The 15,740-nt window shown below is 35.0% G+C and overlaps 1 protein-coding gene and 1 long non-coding RNA gene across 7 annotated transcripts in view; both read right to left on the bottom strand.

The window, feature by feature from the left end:
- gfra1a (gdnf family receptor alpha 1a) overlaps positions 1–15,740 on the bottom strand; it is a 293,308-nt gene that overhangs the window by 216,589 nt on the left and 60,979 nt on the right.
- Positions 7,901–11,558, bottom strand: LOC141377166 (uncharacterized). Of its 3 annotated transcripts, XR_012389268.1 has the most exons (6): positions 11,502–11,558; positions 11,313–11,374; positions 10,771–10,837; positions 9,922–9,974; positions 9,697–9,811; positions 7,901–9,102 (listed from the first exon to the last, which is right to left on the bottom strand). It is a non-coding gene; the product is annotated as an uncharacterized lncRNA (long non-coding RNA). The 3 variants fall into 3 exon arrangements; XR_012389269.1 differs by lacking the exon at positions 11,313–11,374; XR_012389270.1 differs by lacking the exon at positions 11,502–11,558 and having other exon boundaries at positions 8,967–9,102; positions 9,922–9,969; positions 11,366–11,476.

Consider the following 15,740-nt stretch of genomic DNA (forward strand, 5'->3'; position numbering starts at 1 on the left):
ATTTGTCAAACTGTAGTCCTCTGCTTGCCACTCATGTGGGCGGAGTAATACACAAGGGTAAAGAGGCTGTACGAGTTCTGATATTTCTTTTAATATCACAGCTATCAGCCAAGTAGATTCGAGAACCAGAGAGAACTATTGTATATACAGTATATGCTGCATAAGGATCAGTTAATTTCATGGCATCATCATGCACTTCAGCTTCTCATCAGATCCTCTGCCCAACCAATCAAATGTCCTCTAGTATCTAAATGTTCTTTAGTTCTAAATCTAAAATGTAAGACTTGCATGCATCTATACTAAATTTGGAAAAAAATGTTTTGCTTTTTTCTATATTTCACAACTCAGTGGAAACAAGCTATAGACTGATGTTTGTCATGATTCAACGAGCTGTATTTTGAACAAAATGGTATTGTCTACTAAAAGGGGGAGGAGCTACTGTTTCCCACCCTTTCTTCATTTTTCAGTTGAAATTGTCATTCATCAAACAAAGCTGCACATTCAGGGGGACCTTTAATAACATATTGGATTAAATGAGCCACTTTAAATCTCTCTAGAGTTGCTTTTGCATCCATTACATCTACAGGTTGTATATTAGGAATCATATCACAACGTTCTCGGTTTGATGGCACAGTTCAAGTAATTTACTAGCATCCTTCTTTGTTCAATGTCTTGTTTCGTCTTTCTGGGGATGTGAAAATTGGAGTCGTATGAGGCCGTGTCTGCATTGCATCAGACAGTGCTTTTGTTGAAAGCTTTTTGGTTAGCTGATGCAGTGTTAGCTGATGCAGTGCTGACACTGTGCAGATGCGTCAAGTGTTTGAAATGTGGAGTTTGGTGATGGAGTGTTCACAGTCCGGGGAATAATAGTGTCTTTCAGCACCAACTCACTTTTGACATGATGCCTGGAAGTAAGAACAAACCTGCAAGTTTCAACAGGTCAGAAAACCCCAAGGAAGCATTATTCCATTTACTCGAGTGACCTGTAGATGATGGAAAGGGTGGCCAGATGCAGGGAAGTGAAGTGTTATCTAAATGTTTTACATTCCTTTGGGCTGATAAGGTGGAGTGGTTTTAATCATGGGCTTCCCCTACAGTTGTAAAGATGTAGATTAGATGACAGCATTGTCAAACATGTTCATTAGTTCAAAATCTGAAGTGTGAGACTTGCGTGCATATATACAAAGGTTTGGAGTAAGGTGTTTTTTTTTTTATTTCATTTTTTTTTCTCTCGTCTTCTTTTAGAAAGGACTTATAAAATTTAGCAAAAAATATAATTACCCAAAACAAAAAATTCTGGAGAATCTTGTTTTACACAAAATTATTAAGGATAACTGCATTTATGATTCACAAATTGCTGGCATATTTTTTTTTTTTATGTTTTTACATTGACTTTATACAAATCATCAACAAAAAGGCACTTGCAAACACCTGCAGGGTGGCAAAAGGTAATAAAAAGCCTTTTAATTTATAAAACATTATATATTTTTTATTTAAATATAATTTAAAGAGTCAACAAAAATGTAATAATGTTGACTATTTTGTGGTCTTAAAAGTTTGCTCATCAAGAATTATACAGGAGACAAATTTTATCCTAGACTATTTATCCAAGCCTTTTTTAGATAAAGTTGCTAGCGTTTTTGATAAATTGAGTAATATTTGAGAAATAATTTGAATTATTCAATGCAATCTCTCTGCAATTCGTAACTTTTTGATTTAGTGGCTAATTCGTATGAATTCGTACAATCTAATACGTACAATTAAGTATGATTTGCTTATCACCCAATGATGGTTGGGGTTAGGGGTGGGGTTGGATGCCACGCCTCCTTTTTAAAATCATACATTGTCGTACGACTAGTACGAATTAGCCACTAAACTGACAAAACGTAAAATACTTATGTTTTCTCGTGAGATCAGGCTGGATTTATTTTATTAATGTCTGAAAATAAAATGTGAAAAGAAAGAACATCCTCTCTGCTTCTTATAAATTAATGTAGTAAACTAAAAATACAAAGTGTAATCAGCTTCATGCCTCCACTTTATTAATGTCTAAAAAATGTTTCAACACTTAAAAAAAAAGCATTTTGAATATGACTAAATCAGATGTTTGTCACGAACGTACTCTCAAATCAGATCCAGAACAATTTTCAAGCATAGATAGTCTAAACACCCCTAAAAGTAATTTCTTCTACCATTTGGATGTGGAGATTCAGTTGTTGCTAGGAGAGATACAGTTGCGGTCGAAAGTTAACGACAACTATTTGTATTTTTTACTTAACTATCTATTCATTGTATTTTATTAACATCTACAGCATATCATTCACATTATTTATCAAATTCCCCATTAAATTGTATTTTATCAACTTTTAATCCTACCCTGAATCCTAAACCCTTTAGTTTCTTTATTCATTACAGGTCGCCACTTATCCAGCATTTGTTTTTAACAACGGATGCCCTTCCATAAACATCCATAAACCTTCATTCACACTCATACACTATGGACAATTTAGTTTATTTAAATCAACTATACTGCATGTCTTTGGACTGTGGGGGAAACCGAAGCACCCGGACGAAACCCACACGAACACAGGAGGAACATGCAAACTCCACACAGAAATGTCAACTGGCCTTATTGTATAATAAATTAATACATTTATTAAATTAAGTATTTTATTAACTTAACCCGAACCCTAAACTCCCAAGTAATGTAAAAACATGAATCATTGTTGGACAATATTACACAAAATATGCTATGGACCATTTTGAGGGACATAAACAATAACAATGGTCCCCATGTATTTCCTGTTTAACATTTTTAATCTCTATAGCTACTAAGAATCCAATAAGAGCCACATATTGATACATAATATTATAGCTTTTTTGACCATTAAGTAATGGTTGAATTGCCTCTTGTTACAGTTATGAAATAGTTTGATAACAATCATGAAATGTTCATGGGAAAATGACATGACCACATTGAAATGGTCTATATTGATGTGAGTAGCTCTATGCCATGTACAATTTATCATGTTCTATTGTATTTTTAATGATGCACAGTATACAGAGTTTAACAGTGAAAATATAGAAAGCCAAAAATTTACAGAGAAATGCTGTTTCATAGTGATGGAAAATTCTGTTGTTGGCAAGTAAACAATTAAATTCATCACTAATATTGTTTCTCTGTTAGTGGTAATTGCTTAATATATTGATTTAGCATCAATTTTAAGGTTTTGTATTTTTAAAGGGATATGTATCGTAGAAAAAAGTTGTAAATTCTATCAAACCCAACCTAATGTGCTATCTCGACAAAACTAGTTAAAGCAAAACAGCAGCCTTCTTTTAATGCACATGGTGTCTTTATCCTCAGTTAATTTGCTCTTACAATGAAGCCAATCTGATGTTAAGAGAGATCCCAACAGAGAGACTGGATACACATGACCTGCACGTGGCATTATGAGATATCTGCCCTGAGTAATTGGGATAAGCTTACAGCTATGAGCTTTAATGAGGCAAAAATGGAAACAAATGGAGTGTGTGTTTCCATTACTTTTCTGTGTGTCCAGGGAGACACAAGAGAAAAGAACAGAGGAGGTGAACGGCATAGAGGTGCAGAGAGCAAGAGAAACTGTACTCAGGTGAATTAAACGTCTCTTAATCTGTTTGTGTTCCACCTGAGCCAAACACATCAGCTTCAGTTTAAAAAACCCTGATGGATAGGAGAAAAGATAATGGGAAAACAAGGAAGAGAAAGTGTGTTTGCATGAGCTCTAAACGTAAGGGTGAATTAAGATGAAATGTGATAATTGTCTTCTTATGGAACTCCAAAGTGAGATGTAAACACATCCAGAACATACATCATTACAGGGTTTGCGTGAAAGCATATGGTTAAAAATAATATAAATGTCCACAAAGAAAATAAGAGATAAAAGAGTACAAGAAAATTAGTCACACATCATCTCCTCTGACAAACTGTGAATGTGGATTTCTTAAGAACCTGACAAGATAAAAGTGCCATTATTGACTTCCGGTGGCGCGCGCTGCAAGATGGCTGCTCGGCACTGAGCTCCTTACAAATACCTCCGATTATAACATTTTTTTCTTCAAATTGAGGATAAATTCCTAATTAAAATAGAACATCAACTCCTTCTAAAGAATGGCAACTAGTAAAAAGACGATGTCTCCTCAAAAACAAGCTACAGGAAACAAACGACTAAAAACGCTTGATGACGACGTGGCCTCCATCGTCAGCCATGCAATCGAAGCGCAGCAGGAAGCCTTGCGTGAAATGGTCTTCGGCATGTTAACAGAGGCAATAAAGTCCGCTCTTGCTCCTTTCAATGACTACATTAATGAAAATGGAACTGTTCTTCGAGCTATAAAAGAAGAAATAGGCTCTCTGGGTAAGAACATGGCGTCGATAACATCAAAAGTAGATGATCTACAAGGAAACCTTCGCAAAACTAAAAAAGATACTAATCATTGCTTGTCTCAGCTTGACCAAATACAACGAAAATGCACGGATTTGGAAGATCGCTCACGACGCAACAATATCCGTCTGGTCAACTTACCTGCGGGAATGGAAGGAGACGACCCTATCGGCTTCCTTCAGAAAACGCTCCCTAAATGGATCCCGGACCTGTCAGGGCGTTCAAATCCAATAGAGATTGACAGAGCTCATCGAGTCTATTCGAATTCTAACTCAAACAGATCACGAGTGATGATCTTTCGACTCCTTCGTTATCCGGACAGGCAGGCCATACTTCAAGGTGCACGTAAAGCAAAGCCCACACTACCCGGAGGAGCGCGTCTGGAATTCTATGCAGATTACAGCGCCGCGACCGCACAGAAGAGAAAAGCGTTCTCGGCCGTCAGATCCAAACTCCAACAAAAAGGTGCGGAAACTTTTCTAATTTACCCAGCAATACTGAAAGTCTCATTCAAAGGCCAAAAATACTCGTTTGAGACGCCGGATGAAGCCGAGAAATACATCGAGGGACTGGAGCGAACAACGTCAGCGCCGGCTCGCAGGTCTTTATATCCTCAGCTCCAGGAGGCAATGGAGGAAACCGATTAAGGAGACAATATTGGACTTATCAACACTTAAATGACATGATTAGAAACATTTCTTAGCCCCCTAAATGACCAAATTATACGGTAAACAACTATTACTATTAATATTATTATTTTGTTTTATTGGTATTTAAAGTTACGGTTAGATATTCATGATACTATTTTTATTTATTTAATACTATTTATTTTATTATTATATATATTTTTACTATTATTTGTTATGTTATTTATTTATTTTATTTATTTATTTTATTATTTTTATTTATTTATTTTTATTATTTTATTTTATTTATTTATTTTTTTGTCGACAAGGTGGGGGCTAAGTTTCTTGGTTTAAGATTTATAACAGCCCGAATTCAAAACTTGTTACATGTTTAAATAGAGTTGATGCTGATACACTGATGGTTGTAACGTTCCTCAGCTGTTTAATATCAAGGAGGTACTGGAAGGCGAATAGTGTTAAGACATTGCCTCGCGATCGCCACAGACGCTCGTTATTGAGGGGGTTAGGGAAAGGGTGGGGCACTCAGGAATAAAATACGCAGAAATTTTTATATTCTTTTCATATATATCCACGAAATTTCTATGTTTAAATTGCACCTACTACTACAATCTTTACATGTTTATTTGTGAAAGCTTTATGTTCAGAGATTATGGTTAATTTGAATATTATGTCTCTTAACGTCAGAGGGTTAAACTCTCCTAGTTAACGGACTAAATTTTTAGATTATCTTCGCAGGAAAAACATAGACGTTGCACTTATCCAAGAAACCCATCTAAGGATAGCAGATGTCCAGCGATTACAAAACAAACACTATATTCCTATAGTATCTTCAGGTTATAACTCTAAAAAGAGAGGGGTGGTAATATTATTTAAAAGAAATCATACTTTTAGTATTGAAAATTTAGGATCAGACAATAATGGTAGAATGGCATATTGTTGTACTAATATAGGAGGAAAGAAGCTAATGTTTGTCAATATTTATGCCCCAAACTCTTATGATGCTCCTTTTTTCCCAGACATTACAAAAACTCTTTTAGCCTATAATGAATATTCACTTATTATTGGAGGAGACATGAACACGGTAATGGACACCGTTTTAGATCTATCAAATCCTTCAATCCCAATGATACAACCCCAGTCTTCAAAAGCATTAAATTGGTTTACTAAAGACCTAAACGTGAGTGACACCTGGAGGTTGCTCAACCCTAATGTGAAAGAATACACTTACTTCTCACCAAGACATAAATCCTATTCAAGAATAGACTACATCTTACTATCTCCTATGATATTTTCATGTGTAAAGAACATTGAATTTCTACCACAAAGTATTTCTGACCACAATGCAATAACAACATCGCTGCAATTTAGTACACTGACCAAACCCTCTAGATGGAGATTCAATACTCTTTTACTCAAAAACGAGGAATATATTTCACAACTGAGATCAGAATTAACTGAATTTATTAGCATTAATCAAAATTCTGTTTCCAACCAAGACATGTTTTGGGCCTCTATTAAAGGCCAACACGTCTGCAAGACTTTCTGTTCTCAGGCTTTAACCATAGGAAATGTATATTGCGCTATGGACCTATTTTATCCTATACCCTCCAAATTTTTAAAAAGGTAGAAACTTATTTTCCTTCCAGAACCACCTGGCATAATCATTCTCCTCTGTGGCACAATGTGAACCTACTTTCTGGTAGACAACCTTTTAATCAACCATCATGGGCCAATAAAGGTATTCTAACACTAAAAGACATAAATGGAGAAAAATCTATTTTAGATTTTCAAGAGCTGGTTAACAAATTTAATATATCTCCCAACACTCTTTTTATATATTTTAAAATAAGGGCAGCACTAAAGGCTCATAAGACACCATGGGGTAAGGATCTTCATACACTCTAAAAACTGCTGGGTTGAAAACAACCCAATTTGGGTTGTTTTGGTAACCCAGCGCTGGGTAAAAAAGGGACAAACCCAACGCTGGGTTACTTTAACCCAGCAAGTTGGGTTACAAGTTTAACCCAGCATGCTGGGTTGTGATTTTAACCCAACTATTAGTTAAAAATTACTACACTGCTGGGTTGAATGTAACCCAAAATGGGTCAGAAATTTAATCTAGAAACTGATGATTAAAATCACTAAAATAAAAACAATTCTACAGCAATACATAGTTGTTCAGTAATGGAATTTTATTTATGACAAAAGATAAAATGTGTCCAAATGAATTTGAGATTTTTCCCATCTGCACCTCAGCATTAACCCTTTGACTGCCTGCTCTACCAAATGGTTGACCTGGTTTTTACTGTTTTAAATAATGACTGTTAAAGTCATAAGAAAAAAGATGATTTAGTGTTCAAAATATTTCTTATATATATATATATATATATATATATATATATATATATATATATATATATATATATATATATATATATATATATATATATATATATATATATATATATATATATATATATATTTTTTTTTTTTTTTTTTTTTTTTTTTTAATTGGTCTTACACATAATTTTTCAGATTTTTCATAATTCTGGTACTTTTACCATGAACATACATATCAATCATTTGGTAGAGGTTGATATTTTAGAAATTATAACATGTGTTAAAATGTACTGATTGTGTTCAATAGCGACATTAGCAGTTGAGAAATGCAATCCAATTTTTTTTCTTGAAAGGGTTGTTAAAGGGTTAAGACGATTTCTGTGAAAATTTATCAAACTGTATCACAGAAACACTGACTAAAGTTCAGTAACAATGCATCAGACTGAAATCAGACAAATTACCTTAAGAAAATGCATATTTGAAATACATTCAAAAACATTTGCATCATTTATAAATCAGGAATCATCAGTAAGGCAATTGCAATGTTATTGCAGAGTAGAGAAAAACAATAGTATAAGGAAGTAATAATGAAAATGCAGCTAAATGACTGAAGTCAGAAAGTAATTTGAGCACAAACATCAACATATTCTCATATAAATCATCAACTGCAATGCAGAAAAAAATATGTGAAAGTAATAATGAAAAGGCATCAAACAGCTTGAAAAAACAAAACAAACAATAAAAACTAAGAAAATACAAATTTTATATTAAGAAAAAATAAGAAAACATTTTATAACTTTCCCTTTAACAATTATGTGCAAACATCAATATATGAGCTATAAAGCAATCATCAGTAAGGATGATCAAGTTCAATGTAAATGCAGTTTTGAAGAAAAAACAGATATAAAAGTTAAAATGAAACCTGAGGATGGAAGCATTTTAAAACAAATTTGAAATAGGAAAACTTTTTTTAACTTTTACTCGAACAATCATTTGCAAACATCAATCCTGAGATATAAAAGAGTCTGTAAGAAACATTAGTTGCAATGTAACTGCAGTGTAGAGTGTCTTAAAAAATATCTAGTCCATTATTATGTGCCGTCATCATAGCAAAGAGAAAAGAAATCAGTTATTAGAAATGAGTTATTAAAACTATTCTTTAGAAATGGGTGTCATGGTGGCACAGTGGGTAGTACGATTGCCTCACAGCAACAAGGTCGGTGGTTTAAGCCTCAGCTGGGTCAGTTGGTGTTTCTGTGTGGAGTTTGCATGTTTTCCCCGTGTTCGTGTGGGTTTTCTCTGGGTGCTCCTTTTCCCCCACAATCCAAAGTACAAGTTAAAGAACACAGAATCCAAGGAAGCAGTGAGGTCACAGTATTAATGATTACTGTTTGTCAGCAAAAATTAATGCTAGCAGAACCCTTACTGCTAGTGTCTCCTCCCCAGGATGTCCATAAACCACAGTCTGCCACACCAGGGAACACTGCTTGGGGTAGTTCACACCAAAGATGTAGAATGCTTTATAGCAAACGTCCACTTTGGCAAGTAATGTACTTTGCAATAATAAATGGCACAGCACGTGAGCAAAGGCTTGAAAGAAGTGGTGGTCTCCAAGGATGAGAACATGAGGAAACTCAATAGATTCTTGAATTCAATGGATGAAGATACTCAGCAATATTGGTCCCAATCTGAAAAAATAAATAGAAGTAAGATTTATTAAAAACTCAAAAGTGTAAAAGTTAAATATCTTTAGAGTTAACTTTAGAACACCTAAAATACCTTTAGAAGCAATTAAGGCCATAACACACCAAGCTATCAGCCAGTGTTGGCATTAGTTAACCACTGACCATGGCACCATGCTGCAATTTTTTGGCCCGAGTGAAGATGACAATGCAACAACAGGTTTGCCTAAGGAACTTTTTTTAATAAGTAATAGTAAGGCAAGATGAGCATTTGAAATTATTAAGTATTTAATTGTGTTTTCTTAATGAGAATAGATAAGACCCTTCTTCCTGAGCTGGGACTGTTTGCAACCGTATTTGTATAATTTGAAGCCGCATTTAAATTTTCTTTAAAAACTTCAAAAATGAGGCACAATCTCAGTCCATGAAGATGGATAAAATTGCTGAAATATTTTCCTAAAAAAAAAATCTTTCTGACTGAAGAAAGAATGACATGAACATCTTGGGTGACATCTTTTTATGTTTTACGCAGCAGATGCCCTTTCAACTGCAACCCATCACACTCTCATTTACACACACACTATGGACAATTCAGCTTACCCAATTCAGCTACACCGCATGTCATTGGACTGTGGAGGGGAAACCCATCCAAGGCTCAACCAGCGACCATCTTGCTGTGAGGCGACAGCACTACCCACTGCGCCCCCATGCCACCCTAATAACAAACATAAAAATAACATTTTCATTGTTAATAAAATAACTAAGACAATCATTATGCATTAAATGCATCATTATGCATCGAGAAACCTTTAATTGAATCCTTACCCTCTGAATTGTATTCAAATTGACCTAAAAACGAGGAAAGGTTCGCTCCTGTGCTAAAAATAAAACAAGAGAATGTCACTGGTTGCATGAACAGCAGATTTTAAAAAATAACCAGACAAAAACAAATTGGCATTAGAGTTCAATCTCTGTTTAAAGTGTTGAAGTGGCTAATGATTACTAGGGCTGCCCCCTAATAATTGAATAACCATTAGTCAACTAAAAATTTATTATTCATTCATTCATTTTCTTTTTAGCTTTGTCGCTTTATTAATCTGGGGTAACCACAATGGAATGAACCACCAACATATCCAGCATAAGTTTTATGCAGCGAATGCCCTTTCAGCTGCAACCCATCAATGGGAAACAAATACTCATTCACACACATACACCATTGACAATTTAGTCTACTTAATTCACCTTTACCATGTCTTTGGAAACCGGGGCACCTGGAGGAAACCCACGCGAACGCGGGGAGAACATGCAAACTCCACACAGAAAGGCCTATTGACCCAGCCAAGGATCGATCAAGTGACCTTGTTGCTATGAGGCGAATGTGCTACCCACTAGTTGCAGAAAAAAAGTCCACACTGGCAAAGTCAATGTATGCTGCATGAATCCGCTGTGTAAAAAATATGCTGGATAAGTTGGCGGTTCATTCCGCTGTGGCGACCCCAGATTAATAAAGGGACTGAGTCAAAAAGAAAATGAATTAATGAATAAATGGTTTATTAATAAATCTGTAATTATTCAACTAATGCTTCAAATGAACATCACAAGTCAACCAGACAAATGTTTAGACAAGGGCAGCCCTAATGATTACAATGAACCAAGTAAAATATTATTACATACCTTCAAATGTGGGGATTAACTCCTCAAGATTGCATTCTTTTAGTTTGATTTTCACGCAATTATCCATCTGAAAAAGAATAACAGATAAAAGCGTTTAAGCAAAATTAAGTAAAAAAAGATCATGTTAGCCAAAAGTCACTATATCAAAAAAATACTCCTAAATGATAATAATTATCCAGGGTGTCACATAAAACGGTGGTCAAACTTTTTCTTTTTGCAGTCGAAGATGATTAGGTTGGAATTAGCCTTAGCTCAGACATTTCCGTTAGCATGAAACGACCCATACATACAGGATTAATTAAAGATAGCTCAAATCACGTCTAGAATGTAAAATGCTCATAGTAAATTAATAACATTTGCTATTCAATGTACAGATGTACAGCTAAACAAAATGTACATGCAGAGCAGGACAATTATTGTATATATTTTGATTAAAAAAAAAACATTGTTAGAGAAGCTGAATTCAACACTTATGCATCAAAGTATTGTCACAAAAATCCATGAACAAACTTAAGAAATACAAGAGTAAAAATACTACTTACTGCTTTACATTTAACACCCCAGAAAGATCACAAATCACAGTAACGTTACTTACTGTCATCACCTAGCCAACATAAAAATCTGTGTCATTCAAAAGGCATTTTATTACAATAAAAAGCTCCTAAATTATCCTAGGTGTTGTGTTTATAAAGTGGTCATCAAACATGCTTCACGTTAGTTTTATTAGTTACCTTATACTTTTCGAGCTCCTTCCGATGCCATGCGCGCTTTCCCGTCCACCGATCAACAGGCTGGGCGTGAGGCGGAGCAACAGCTCGGGCGTGAGGCGAGGCGTGAGGCGAGCACAGGTCAGGCGTTAGGCGGAGAAACAGGTCCGGAGAAACAGGTCGCCGTTAGGCGGAGAAACAGGTCCGGAGAAACAGGTCGCCGTTAGGCGGAGAAACAGGTCCGGAGAAACAGGTCGCTCGTCAGGCTGACTCGGAGCAACAGTTCGGCCATAAGGCGAGCACAGGTCGGCGGTAAAGCGGAGCAGCAGGTCAGCGTGAGGCGGAGCAACAAGTCGGCCATCAGGCGGAGAAACAGAAAAAAAGCGCGTGTATATTATACTAAGTAAACTAAGTGTGTTATTTCTTATGAAAATTGTTAAATACACACTAAATAACTTACGTCTTACACAGAATTTCACTCGCTTCCCCTCAAAGACAGCGCAAAGAAAATGGCGGTTTCTCACGTTGATGTTCCTGCATGTTGACGTGACGTGCGTGCTCTCTTTCACGTCCGCGTTCCCAACCCAGCACTGCTGGGTTATAGATGAAGATCGATTTTCAACCCAAATTGGGTTGAATCAACCCAATTTTGTTACCCAGCAGTCTCAACCCAGCATTTGGGTTAAAAAACCAACCCAGCGTTTTTTAGAGTGTAGTTTCTCAAAAGAAAGACTATGGCTATCTGATATGTTTCGACCCAATACAACTATCGATTGGGAAACTGTATGGCATAATACATTCCACGCTTCCACAAACCCTAATCACCAGTTTATTCATTTTAAAACTATCCACAGGGCATATTTAACCACACGTATACGACATATCATAGGTTTATCTCCAGATCCATATTGTAAGTTCTGTGAACCACAGCGTCCAGATACCTTTTTACATATGATGTGGGAATGTCCGGAGGTACAAAAACTTTGGGATTCGGTACTGGACATTTTATTTAAAGCTACAAAAATTTGTTTCCCCAAAGACCCTATACTGTTACTATTGAATGATAACTCTCAATTTCCCTTAAATGCAAAGGTCCGTAAATTTTGGTTAGCTGCTTCAACTGCTACAAAGAAAATGTTGGTACAAAGGTGGAAACCTCCTCATGATCTCTCAGTTAAGCACTGGTTACATTCATTATTGGAAATACTATATCTGGAACTGTCATCAGCACGGATCAACCATGCCAAAGTGGACATTCTTACGGCATGGAAAATCTACATATGCAACGTCAAAGAAATCTTGGACACTTAACCCTCATCTGATGCTACGGATGACAACTTAATGGAAATTATCTAACAGCTTGGTCTAAACTATAGTTATTCTGTGTTTCCTGATGTGCGTATAATGGGGTGGGGGGTGGGAAATATATATGGGGTTATATCTGTTAAAAGTATTTTGTTACCTGATTGTAAAAATTGTATATTCTCACTATCGGAAATAAAAAAAACTGAATTACAAAAAAAAAAAAAAAAAAGTGCCATTATTGTTTTCACAGCATTGTTTAACACTGGATATTTCTTTACAATTTGATTTGCGGAGTGGATATGCTTTCTAAACAAAGTGACTAAGTGCACATGTACAGTGCTCAGCATAAGTACACCTCTCACAAATCTATCTTTTAAATTTATATTGTTTAATAGGAAGCTATACAATATTATTATATATGTGTGCATATGGGTTAGATTAGTCAGTACTGAAGCTAAATCTGGCGCTTATCTAACAAAATAACCTATGATAATGGTCCAAAAACTAGTACACTCAAATGTGTTTTAGAAAAATATTAAATACAAATTCAAAAGAAAGGAAATGTAAAGAGAACATATTTCTTTTTTTGTTTTTTGTTTTTTGTTTAGTTGAAATTTTGTAGGTTGTATTTTTTTTTTTTTGATATTTATTATTATTTTTTTGCTTGAATTTAATTGTATCATCTTTCAATTTCTAAATATGTTTGGTGACTAAAATATTACGAAAATACCAAAATACATTGCCTATGTTATATGAGAAATGGCTAAAAATATTCATTTTCAGGGGGTTTTGCTGAGCACAGTATAAGCATTTCAGAAAAGACCGTGACATTTCCGGGTTTCTCAGTAGTTCCGGGTTTCTCAGAAGTTATCATAGTTGGGTAAACTTAGAGTGCAGCGAATGGAAGAGTAAACATCAAAAAAAAAAAAAAAAAAAAATATATATATATATATATATATATATATATATATATATATATATATATATATATATATATATATATATATTATTTTTAACTAGCTGAAATAGAAAAAAAAAAAAACTCCACAATGATGTTATCCAGACTTTCAGAAAAAGGTAAAATAAAATGTGTGTGAAACTGAAAACAACAACCAGAAGAGAGAACAACGTCAAATGTACTGCCCTTCCTAGACACAGCATTAGAACTAGCTCCCACAAGTGGTAACTCGTTTTTTAAAATTTGTTGCAAAGATGATATAATACATACGTTTTTAAAAAATCTATTTTAATTCATTCAAATTCATCATTTAATATAAAAAAAACAATCATTATAAACTTACAATGATTTAAGATTGATAACTGTTAAACGCAGTGAAAAGGATCCATAAATTAGAAAACAAGGCACAGTATGCAGTTTTCACCACTGGAGGGTACATATTCACAGCAAACAAAAGCGTAGTTTGATGAAGGCTTGACTGAGTGGGAAATCATGGGAGTTGTCTAAATTACATCTTAGAAGACTCCAACAGTAATGATGTCCATAGATGAGCTAAAGTTTTCAAAAAAAATTGTCATGGTAGTAAGAGGCATAGTAAGCTTGAAAGCCATCAAATCAAAATAAAAACACTGAACTAATTGCTGATAGTGTGGCAAGCATGACGCTGCACAAAAGCAGTTGAGATTTTGTTCATTGCTTCCCATTCATTCAGTCGTGATCACATGTGAAAAAAGCTGTATTGTTTTATCATGCTAAATAGATTTTGAAATGCATGACATTATGTATGACATTAGTGCGACAACACAGGATATGTGTTGAACAAGCAATATCTAAAATTGCTTATTTCTCTAGATTTGAGCATCCTTCAAAACACTTGGGATAATGTACAGTAAGTACAGCAGAATATGTATATTACACTATTCTGGTGTATTTTAAGGAAGGGTATTACATATTGTGACTTTAATATACAGTAATTTATTTGTTTGTAAAAAAAATGAGTTGTATACTTCCCAGTGAAGGGGTTGCAGTTGGAAGGACATCCGCTAAGTAAAACATATGTGCTGGATAAGTTGGCGGTTCATTCCTCTGTGGCGACCCCAGAATAATAAAGGAACTAAGTCAAAAAGAAAATGAATAAATGAATAAAAGTTTTGTATATTGAACAATATTATAATACTACATTGGAAAAAAAAATGTGTAAAAAAAAAGTAATTTGGTGTGTCCCAAATCGCATATACTTATGCACCATTCTACGCCCTTTTGTAGTATAAATAATGTAAGTAGTGTATTCACACTGAAAAGAATAAGTGCACTTTAAATACCCGAATGATGCACTTAATCAACTGGTAAAATGATGGACACTTCACACACTCAACAGCAGCTCCTTTTGCTCATGTAGTTAAAGGGTCGGAGCTTTCGGGCACTGACATTGGATTGCTTAATTTGTTTTGCATTGAGAAAGCAGTATTCTCATACAAGAGTGATTATACTGCCACCCGATGGTGAATGAGGTTACACTCATGGCAGGTATTATTTGGTATTTTGGTCTTTCATTTTGCTAATTTGGCAACCGTCAAACGTCATCTGGGAAATGCTTTGAATTTCCACTTATTAAAAAACAAAACCAAAAAAAAAAAAACGTTAGTGGTCCATTTGGGACAACCCTAAATACATGGTCATTCAATAATATTCAAACACATCACTTGAATTATTATTTTCCGTTGGCCCAAACTTAACTCTTACAAAAACAAACAAACAAAAAAATGGTTCATTAGTTAAAGGTACAGTAGGTGATCTGCCAAAATGCTAACCGCTTAGCATATTATCTTTGACCTCCTAAAATCGCGAGCACGTGTACCCCGTCACAACAGCAGACAACCCAGTAGTACACGTCGTTCGCCAGTTAGTGTTTGGCCGGCGGTGGGCAGGAATTACATTTATTACTAAGCCAATCTTACATGCTATTTCGGAGCGAATATTCAGAGTAGAATGGTAAACAA

This window comes from Danio rerio, chromosome 13 (genome assembly GCF_049306965.1).
Source record: "Danio rerio strain Tuebingen ecotype United States chromosome 13, GRCz12tu, whole genome shotgun sequence".
NCBI classification, from domain to species: Eukaryota; Metazoa; Chordata; class Actinopteri; order Cypriniformes; family Danionidae; genus Danio; species Danio rerio.